We start from the raw sequence: 11700 nt of genomic DNA on the forward strand, positions 1-11700 counted from the left end.
TAAACATTTCATGAAAATGCAACAAAGTGTACCAGGACGTTGGTGTAAATGCAGATCCGTGGAATATCAACTTCATGTTAAATTGGCCAAAACAGATTCCTTTTATTTCATTCTTCTCCAAAAGGTGTTAGTAAAGGGACAAAAAAACTCATATTTTATCAATGAAGCCTGTTCAGTTTATACAAGACCTAGAAAATGTAGCCTACTCTTTAGAAACCCAACAGCTTTTTCTTAAATATTGACATCTACCAGGCTGTTCAAGATTCACACCGAGTCTCATGAAGTCTCAGTGGAGGACTTGTGGATGGATACCTGGTAGAAAAGATGGACTGGTGCAGTGACTGTGTGATTGGCTTTGATTCTCAGCTTCTTCAGAGAGCATCTTGAAGAAAACATGAGTCCCAAACAGCTGGAGTTGAATTTGTTGTCCTCTCTTCCTACTTACAGAATATGTGAGTAGGTGGAGGGGTGAATGTGAGGCGTATTTAAAGCTCCTCACTCTGCTTAGAAAACATGTCAGGGCATCGACTAGACCACAACGTTTCAGGTGGAGCAGGTTTGGAAATATACGCATTAATACACACACTAAAATCTTAACTCTCTAATTAATGTCAAAGGTCACTTTTGGCTTCCTGAGATAAACTAAAGTGCATTTAAAATATAAAGCTTTATAATTTACCTAATGGCCAACTTATAAGGTATAGAGGAGAGTAGATTTTTTTTTTCCTGAGGTGTGGAAGGAATCTGTGGTGGGTAGCGTGGATGCTGAGCTCATCTCTTCAAGTGGAAAAAGGTAAATGTGCGTCTGTTGATCCGACTCAGACATTTCATACAAGTTAGGAGAAAATAAAGTTAGCACGAACTTTAAAACCTTCATTCTGCTGCAGTATTCTGAGCACGCTCGAGTCACCATACATGTTTCAGATGATAATAGATGATTTTATAGTTTTCTTTAACTGAGGAGCAGCTGCATGAGGAGCTGCCAAGGTGGCAGCCAGCTGACCGGGTGAGGATGCACAGAATGTGCTGTGCTTGGAGACAACTGACCTGTAGAAAACAACCACACTGCTAATTTCTCCTCCTGTTCTTCATCAGTGAGTGACTGCTGAATACTTTAGGGCTTAACTATAGATATTTTTGTCTTACCCCCTGTTTCTCCTCTTACTAATTTTGTCTTTTCCCCTCAGTGCATTGTACCAAGTTCTCTCAGATTCTTCTGGTTCTACCTCATCCTCTGCCGGTCCTGTTTCTCGTTTTCTTTGGTCTTTCCGAAGGTAAAGACAAGGTAAACTTTAAATATGAGTTTGCCTGCATCCTGCCTGCATTTGAGTCGACCTACAGATGTTGAGTGTGTCACAGTCCCAGTCTCAGTGTTTTGCTGGGCCTAAAACATTTTTTTAACACACATTTATACACATATTTGTAGTTCTAACCCATTTCCAGCCACTGTATTTCATTGTGGGTGGATATTCTTTGAGTGAAGGGGCTGATTTGTATACATCCGTATTTGTTTAATTATGTGGTTCTGTGGTAAAGAAGAAAACAGTACAGAGTTGGTCCTAATTTGCATTTGAATACCTGCAGAGATTTCATATCTGGCTATTTCTGGCTAACACAAACAGCACTGTTCCTGCGAGGAAACAAGTAGTTCAGTTGTTATTGCACAAATGTGTGAAATATATGATGTACCAAAATTTGGTTTCACTTGCTTGGTTCTTGGTTAAGTGTTCTGCTAAAGCAAACCTTCTCCTGTTTCATTTATCAAAAGGGAAAAGAAATCCTTTCACTTACAGAATGCATCACAGCAATCAGCCAGGATCTTATTTGAACAATATCTCTTATTTATCTGCACGCCTTGCTTTGCCCACAGGCTTATTTATGTTCCCTATTTCTCATATCTTCGCATTTCCTGCTGACCAATTCTCCAGCTGGCATATAAAGCCTTCGCCTGGAGGAAATTGGCTTCCTCCTCTCCTTCTGGTTTGTAACTTTAACATTTATATGCATTTCACATTTCCATGATTCTCACCTCACATGTAATTAGTGTGCATCTTCCAAACCCTCTCATGCCCCCACAGGATGTCTCACTCTGCACTGCACTCGCAGTAGCAAACATGTTCATGTTATCGTAATCCGTGCTGATGAATGAATCTGGCGGGCGGCAACATGACGTGGACATTTGTTTGGTCCTGCAGGAAACGTTCAGCTCGCTTCAGGGACCGTCACAATAATTCCCTCATTCGTCACGAGTTTTTAGAATTAAACCACCGTGGCGATCCCTCAGCGACTTTCACTGCGTGGCTCCTGATCTGTGGAGCCTCGGGGCGGCTCTGCTTCAGTCCGCCGCTCCTCCTGCAGGTTTCTCGGCTCTTTCTGCTCACATCCTGCTCTGTCTATATGCCCTGAGTGACAGACGGTCCCTGCCGCAGCAGGATGTTGAACATGAAAAGCTCTGGCTTCCTAACGTGGCGTTATCCACGTTGTTGTTGTTGTTGTTGTATTCCTAAGCTGTGAAGTAGCTGCGGTTTTTGTTCCAGCACATCCAGCTGGAACAAAAAACTGTTAAACAAGTGCAATATGTTTGTGCTGATGAGTGTTAAGAAGTCACTGCGTTGTGGTTCAGACAGTGAGGATGAACCCTTAATACCCTCCAGCCCTCCATTTAGCGTGAAAGCAGGGTCATGCTTGACTAAAAAGCTTGGGAGATGGGTTAATTGGCTTTTTTATTTATTTATTTATTTATTTATTTTTTGTTTATAATTATTTGTGCAGTGTTGCCGGCAGTTTCTGAGAGAATGTCGTCACTTAATTAAACAACACAGATTTTAAATCCTGATGTACGGTCCTTGGGGAAAGACATGCAGAGATAGAAATTGGTTTAAGCCACTGGTTTTAATCCCTTAATATAAACAACAAATGCAAAATAAAAATGTAATCCTGTGCACTCCCCGAGTGAATGTGTCCAGTAATTTTGTCAAAATGTTTTATTTTCAGAATTTTACAGAAATTTCAAGATGTTATATTTACACTGAGGAACATTGTTAATTAACAACTAATAGAAAATGTTCACTGTGCAGTAGATGTGTTTGATAGGACCAATGAAAGCTCACGGAGGGGATTTTTGGAAGTGCAGGAATGTCCTGATTTTGGCTTTTTAGTTCCTCGCTAGAGTCAAACCCGAGGTCCAGGGGCCAAATCCGGCCCATCATAAGTTTTTACGTGGCCCTCTGGACCCTGGAGGGCCATAAAAATGGAAACTTAAAAATAACAGCTGTGTGCTGAAATATTATTTTACAAATCAAAGCAGTTTTCTTTTCTTTCAAATTACATCAGCATAAAAGACGTTTTTAATTATGACATTTTCAGACGTTGTTTTATCAGTACATTCTGTTATAAATGGCCCCTTGAGAATATTATTTAATTTCCCTTTGGGATTAATAAGGCATCTTTGAATTTGAATATTTCTCATTTTGATTTGACCCTAAATGAAAATGAGTTTGACTCCCCTGCTCTATAGCTTAGTTATTGTTGATGTGTTGTCTGAATTTGTCAGTCCAACACATCTGTTGTCTGTTCTCTTCGAAACATGTGCTTTTCACTCCTTACACTGATATCCACAGGGAAAGAGGAATACTTTTTTTTTTTTAAAGAAACATTTAGAGCTCAGCAAAACATGAAAATCCCTAATATAAACAAGAAAACTGCTTGATGGAAGTATGTGTGATAAACACAAACTTCCATCAAGAAATATTAGCAAAAACCCTGAAGACAAAGCCAAGATTGTGACAGGAATTTAGAAGCTTAAGAGAATTGGTTTCCAATGCCACTTTCAATAGTATTTGAACTTCGTCGAGAATTTTTATAATGAAATGAGTCACAGCTGTGTGAGTCAGAGTCTGGAGTGGTGGGCTGTCTGCGTAAATACATCTCTCTGTTATACTTTTCTCAAATGCATCTAATGAACACCCGTAGCTGCTCAGATGAGTTTTCTCCAGCTTTCTGCACAGACGTAAAATACATATGGAAGAGGAGATTAGATTGTTTTTCATGCTGGACTCTGCCTCTCATCTGTAGCGACAGCTGAGAACGCTTTCGGCCAAAAAGATCCTGAATGGAATAAACCTTGAGCTTGACGCCAACGTGCTTCAGGAACTATAAGGCCTGAATCTAATCCAAATCAGATCAGGTTCAAAGCATTTTTAATACAATCCAACAATTCAAACTCAATAACAGTCAACAGAAATTATAATACAGCTAACTGAAACGTCATCTGTCCGGCGTTCTGTGGAAGAAAGTCATGCCTACCGCATGATGCTGCTGCTGCTATGTTTCAGCCAAAGAAGCCCAGCTTATTGTCTTGACTCAGTAACTCTGCATCAGTCACTCAATCATGTGGAGACGGTGGGGAGAAATCTCTCCTATTTAACACGAATAAACCTCACTGAAAACGACTCAAATGGAAACTATTAATTAGTAAATGTCTTTCCGTTTTCCTGAATTTCATGCGTCCTACGATCTCTTTAATGAATGCTTATAAATGCCAGCCATTTATTTCCAAACTCACAAAAGGCCTTCAGCATGATGTGCGTACAAATTCCTATAAAAAGCCACAGCTTTTTTAAAAATGTCAACACCAGCCTTCACCACAGATGGTTAGAAATGATCAGAAAAGTTGTTTTTATTCATAGGATGGTTGAAATTGACATTTGGGAAGAGGGGGAAAAAACCTCAGAACTGAGACAAAATAAAGCACCTTACTGTCAGAAAAGCAAATAAGAGGTGCTCTAGTAAAATTAATCAGTGCATGACTCGGAGGTCTCAGATTGGAAGATACCTGGTATGTACTCCACGAGACTAAGTAGATGCGTTGTAACCTCGGGCTTTAACTGTAAGACCCAAATGTCAGGAAAATCCTGCAGATACAGCTGATCTGAAATTTTGATAAATCACATTTACTTTTACTCTGAGCAACAAGGATGGACTCAAAGAGATGATGGAAAGGGTTTGTATTAGTACTTCAACTAACTTCCTGTCTGATTATCATTCTGTCGCTCAAACACAGTGACAACCAGACACTGTTACTGGAGCAAAAAGTTCTTATCAGTCATAAAAGTACATTTCTGAGCTCTTGTTGGATGTTGCAAATGAGGACAAAGAGATGAGATGAAGCAATTTATCATTTAGCAATGAAATGATCAAGATAAAGATAAAATGGCATTGCTTCAATGTTACATGTTTTACGTATCAGGTTGGACTCAGTTGCTGTTGCTGTATATTCTGAAGGTTTTTTAGTCTTTTGGAATAAATACTACTAATAAAAACAGCGGTCTTTTTCCTTCGTGTAGCCAGAGACACATTTCTTACCCAATTAGATGTAAATTAATTTTGTGTGTCACTGAAAAAAACAAGAAGAATAATATATCAGTGTATTAGACCTTTAGCAGCTGAAGCACTCATCATTTGGACTATGTTTTCTTTTTTGGCAGCTGGTATGATATTCAGATTATTGATTTAAATTGAATCTATGTGGCTATATTGTCATGCTCAGCACTTGTCCTGCTAGATGTGTCTCTGGCTACGTTTTGTGAAAATAAAAGCCCGAAAATGTATTTTTGTATCCAGAATAAACTGAATACAGTGACAACAAATGATAAATCATGTGCTCTCTAAGTCCAATGTCTCCTTGGTAAATCTCATCACCTTCTGTCATTTTTATCAGGCTTTGAAAAGCATCACCTTCCTGTTTCTCTAATCCGCTGGTCTCATGTTCCCACTGCAGAGCCAGAACGACCTGACCTGCGTCGCTAATGTCTGCTCTGGGATCACTGGAGTGAAACAGAAAACTAAGTTCTCTTTGCAAGTAGAAAACCCTCCAGAAAGCCTGGTTTGACATTTCTCTCAGCATCAGGCTTATGACCTTATTGTTAAATAATTTTGTCATAGCACATACTGTGCATAAAAATGCTTCTGATACGTTTCTCTCATCTCATCTGTTTTGTCATTTAGTGACCACAAGCTGAAACATTTCGACATAAATCTAACACTTATACAAGTGATTACTGGCTAAGGCAACTGCAGCTGTATTTCATTAAAAAACAACCACAAATACAAATATTACACAACATAAAATATATAAAATTCAAAAAAAATCCAAGTGTGTGACAGGTCAGGCCAAAGTTATTCACAAAACTTTCATCTTATTGTTACATCATCTAAAGACCTTTTTCTCTTCTTTTTTTAAAACCTTTTTTCATTTAGGTGCTTTAGAGTTGATTACTTTCTTAGTTCCAAAGCAGAAAACCTAAATGTTATTTCTTATCATTTGAAACAAGGTTCTTTGTGCTAAAAGTAAGAATATAAACACTGAGGGATGAGATTCACTTAATATAGTCCTTTGAACAACAACAACAAAAAAAAATGTCAAGGACAAACCGAGCACGACAAGCAAAGATGAGAAGAGTGTGATACAGTACCTGTAAAAGGTTTTCATCCCCTTGGGTGTTTTAACAAAAGTTCAATTTTTAGAGAAATAAATAAATAAATAAAACTACTTAAAAACCCATTAATGTAAATTGATTTTTGACAAAAATAATGACTAATAAATAAAACGCATTACAAAACTAACATAAAATAAGTGATTGGACCAAAATATAAAGTTAAGTTGAAATTTTGGTATTTTAAGTATGAAAATGACAATATTATATATAGGTAGTAAAAAAAAAATTACAAAATTAGGCAAAATCATTTTTTTCCAAATCAGTTTCTTTCAATAAAAAAACTTATGAAACTTTATCAAAAAACTGCAGGTGTGTGTCTTTGTCTGGTGAATTTTTGGTTAAAACATGTTTGTTTGTCATTCAGTGGATGGAGAATCCAGAAATATTACTGATACTCCACAGTAAAATGACTTAAGTAAAAGTAAAAATACTCCTATAAGTACAAAGGAGTCACTCAAGTAAATGTAATTGAGTAAATGTAACTAGTTACTACTCAACTCTGCTGAGGTGGCAGAGACTCTGCAGACACCGACTGTTTCCTGGTTCTTCTCTAGTCAAAGCTTCATGGCACCATGGCAATGAGAAACTTACTTAAGGTGCTAAAGGTGCCAAAACAGATCAATATTTAACCAATCACTTGTTTTATGTTACACATTTTTATTTGATTATCTCTATTTTGTCTAAATCAGTTTTTGGTACATTTCTTTATAAGAAAAAAAAGACATTTTGTTAATCATGATCGATTTTTAACAGCAAAAAGAGACAGTAAAACATCCAAGGTTATGACATTTTTTATAGGCACTGTAGCTTATAACTCCAAAACAAAATACAGGATTACCTATTAATTACGAACAGCGGCAGAGCTGAAAGACTGAAGTCCCAGAGGCTCTTTATCATCAGAGAGGTTAATCTGTTGGCATTCAGAACAGGTTTTCAGCAAAGTAAGCCATGTGCCAGAGAACCGAATGCAGATTGAATGCAATGAGTGGCCACAATACAGTTCTATGAGAAATAACTGATGCAGAATACATATTTCATCCTGAATGGTGAAAACAGAGCTGTGTTTGAGGTTCAGCTCAGACAGATGCAGAGGAGATAAAAGTTTGGGAAGATTACTTCTGTCTGTGTCTGCCTCCGTGTTGCCTGATTAAGTGACCATTTTGTGTTGGCCTTTTTCTGCTTCAGGTGAAAAGGCGATCAGATCCACAAGGTGAAACACGATTTTGTTCACTTCAAAGCAGCTCGGGATTTTTGACACATAAAAGCATAAGCAAACAAAAATGGACCTCCATTTGCTTGCTTATCAAATCACTTTTCCCTGTTATCAGTGCAGCGCTTGGACGCTGCCGGTGAACCTTTCAGATTAGGTCAAAAAACTGTCAGTTCATTTGTTTAAAACTTACGTCTCAAAAACCCTGTTGCAAAAACAAACAAACAAAAAAAAACCCATATCATCTGAAGAATACTGAGGGTAGCCGTTTTTCCTGTGGAGAAGTGCAGAGACTTCATTACACGCTTTTCTGACTTGCAGAATAGATTATTGTAATGTTCAGCTTATTGGCCTTCCCAAAAGAACAACAGATTCATTACAGATACTTCAGAAGTCAGCTTCAATGATGCTGACAAGGACCAGAAAGCAATTTTATTTTCTCCTTATGTCACTTCCTGGTGAAGGGTTAAGGGTCCTTTTTATTTGTGACTGGGAGTCTTCAAGGCGACAACATTAAATTGGTTATCTTTATTTTGTAAATTGGCATGCAGCACAACAACTTTCTCTCTGTATTGCTTAATTAACCACCAGCTAATTATGTCGCCGAATAGCAAATTCATTCATTTCATGCATTTATTTTTTAGCTTGTGAAAACTCATTAGTCTTGCCTCTGACAGATTGCTTGCGAGAATGCTTTTTTGACTCCTTCCTTCGTGCTGTAGCTCATCATGTTCAGAGAAATGTTTTAAAACTAATTCATTATTACCCTCTAATGCGCTGCTCACATGTTATTTCAGAATTATAACAGCTAAATCAAATTAAAGCTAAGTAAATTTTTAGATTTGATGTAGTTGGCTCTGTCTTTAGGAAGTCAGACTTCTTAAGTGATGCTGCACATTTGGGTGAAAATGTCTTTGCCTCCACGGTGGGATTTGAGAGTTCAATTTATTCTCAGGCCTGGTCATTGCGTACAAATACAGTATGTTGATGTGCTGAGCACATCAACATTTTCTTTTTTTTTTTTTTAGATTAAATTCAATTTGTCGATTAGGCATCATTGAAGCCATAATCAAGAAGTGGACAGAAAATCATTAAGCTATAAACCAGCCATGGCCGGTTGCCCTTTGAAGGATAAATAATAACCAGAGCTGTTCAAGGAGCTCCTGCAGAAATCTTCAGACAGACTTGTAAATAGCAGGTGCAGTTTTTCCAATTAAAAGACTCATCAACCATAATGGCCTCTACGAACATCCACTGCTCAAGACTCCACTGCTGAAAAGGAAAAGTTGCTTGCTTAAAGTTTGCTGCTGAGCATTTGGACACGCCAGTGAAACACTGAGAAAACATGCTGTGGTCAGATGAGATCAAAGCTGAAAGTGACGAGTGCAGTTGGAGAAATTATGATACGGGTCGTTTAAAATCACATGGCGGTGACAGATTTCATATAAATGAAAGAAGGAGAGAGAGAAATGTATTTAAGATGAAATGTGTGTGATTTTCAAACAAGAACACACAGCCAAGAAAACCTTCATTGGGTTTAGAAAAAGAAGAGTAAAACTTTAAGAAGTCAATTACTTGACTTGAAAACGATTTAAAATGGGAAGAACTGAATGCATAGACAGAACAACCAGAACAAGACTCATACATGGAAATAGATTTTCTTTTCTCAGCTTACTAAATATTTTAAATTGTGAGCTTGCCAGTCTGTCTGATCTTTTCCTGGTGCTGCAACAGTTCAATAACATACTCCTGCATTTCAGCTTTCATACTACTACTGCCTTAAATTCAAACCCAACTCACTTCTTACTTTTGGGTCTGCTAAGGTTTGGTGACTGATGCTTTTTGTTCGCTCTTCTTCAGGTTTGATGACATAGTTTGACCTCTATAACCAAGAGTGACTTTGTTCCAGCTGGTCTGCCCTGAGTGTTGTCGAAGTGAAGTGTGCAGGGTTCAAAGAACATTTATCGCTCTCAGTGGAGCAGACATGTTGTGCTCAACAGTCTCCTGAGTTGTTTTCTCCTGATGTCCGCCAGAGAAAACATAAAAGCCCTCCTCTGGGACGGTTACTTGATAGAACATTTCTTCCATATCTGCCATTATAATCTCTTCTTCCTGCCTGATCCCAGTAATAACACCAGGGAGGGCGCTGATTAAATTTAACCTTTGGGCAAACTGCTTGTTCGTTATGCTATTTGCACAACGAACAAGTGCAAATAGCACTTATAGGAGTTAAGGACCACTCTGATTTGTTGTTTTTTTCTGGGGTGATGACAAACCTCTGTGTTAGAGGTATCAGTCTTTGCATCAGGACATTTTTTGCCGTTGCTAAGCAATATCGCAGCATATCCTTTTCAAGTATAATTTCCATTAGGTGCTCTGCATTGAAATTTCACAATTCTTTTGTAAAGCAGCATGGTGAGGCTCTAATGACCATCGTTTAGTGTACTGACGGTCCTACAATAGCAAGAAATTGAATACAATCTTGAGATATTTATATCTTTTCATCTTTCTCACAGTCAGAAACAGCTCCAGAGTCATTTCAAGAAATTCTCCTGCTTACAAAATCAAGATGTCCTCTAGAAACTTCACCTAAAATCATCTCTCATCTGGTGCCTCGTGGCTTGCTGACACTTGAGTTGTTGTCCCTGTTCTCCTCTAACAAAAACATCAATAAATCTAATTTCAGTCCCATTTGCAGTCGATTTCCATTAAAGTCACTGATCTTTAAGCTCCTTTCAAATCATTGAAGACATTCTTTCATGGACATTCTTTCATCGGTAAAGTGTGAAAAGGCTCCTGATGACAGAGTGATCGAGGCAAGTTCTTTACATCACCAGATGAGTGTCAGGAATTGAAGTTTATATTTGAGGCTGAAGTAGCAGAACAAAAGCTGCAGCTTAAGTACTAAATGGTCAATATATGAAACACTCTCATAACTCCTTTCCATCAGATTTATTCAGTAACCAGAGACGCATGAATGGATATAAATGCTGAAACTTTCTGCTGTTTACTCAGAGAATAATCTGTTGCAAATGATGCTGAAATGTTTGATTATTTTTGATTAGTCTGCAGACAGTTTTCTTGACTTATTCAGAGCAGTTTCTGTGCTCAAAACGTGTGCTGATCTCCAGAAGGCAGGAAACGCCTACAAAATGATACGGTACTATATGATACCGTATCTGTAATCGTTACAAAATCTTTGGACGAGTTTGCAAAGTTTCAGCCGGAAGCTGCAGCAGCCATTACAGTCACCTCCAGTTATTGTAAAAGGTTTTGTTAGATAAAACAGATAACATGCTGGGTGTGTGAACAAAACCAGGAGTGATTTTTTTAAGATATGCTGCTCAAAAGCCTCTGTGAGGATGTCAGAGGCACCAATTAAAATCATAAAACATCCCACTAGTAACATCCCTTGTTTAGTTTTGCATTTCAATTTTGTACATATGTTTCTTTGTATGTCTGTATGTTTCTTTGTATGCCTGTGTTCCTTGTTTTTCTCTCAGTCTCTTTGGTTGTTTTCTGCTAAAAACGTATCCAGTATGTAAGAGGATTGACATTTGTCATGGATATTGTTATGATGGCTCAGGAAACAAAATTGTCTCAAATTCTAAACACTAAAATTGTTACAACACTGATCTTGTGTTACCTTTCACATTTACTGTGAAATTAAGTTTATAAATGACTGCAAAGTAACAAAATGTCACCAGCTGCCTCCCTGATTAAATGTTAAACCACTCGACTAGTTTTTTTCCCCCCCAAAGTAAATAATTAAATTCCTCATCATGTACACATTACAATCTGAAGTAAGTGTATCATGAATTAACAGGTGGGGTGGGGAAGGTTTTTGAAGTGACAAATCTGAGGCCTTCTTCTAGCTTAGATTCAATGTCGAGGTATTTTCATGTTTTTAATTGAATTGTTATTAAACCCGATTTTAACGTCATAGTTGTTATGGTAACCACAGAGTTTTTGTAAAAGTGCAGCAGACTGAGT

This window comes from Xiphophorus hellerii, chromosome 5 (genome assembly GCF_003331165.1).
Source record: "Xiphophorus hellerii strain 12219 chromosome 5, Xiphophorus_hellerii-4.1, whole genome shotgun sequence".
NCBI lineage: Eukaryota > Metazoa > Chordata > Actinopteri > Cyprinodontiformes > Poeciliidae > Xiphophorus > Xiphophorus hellerii.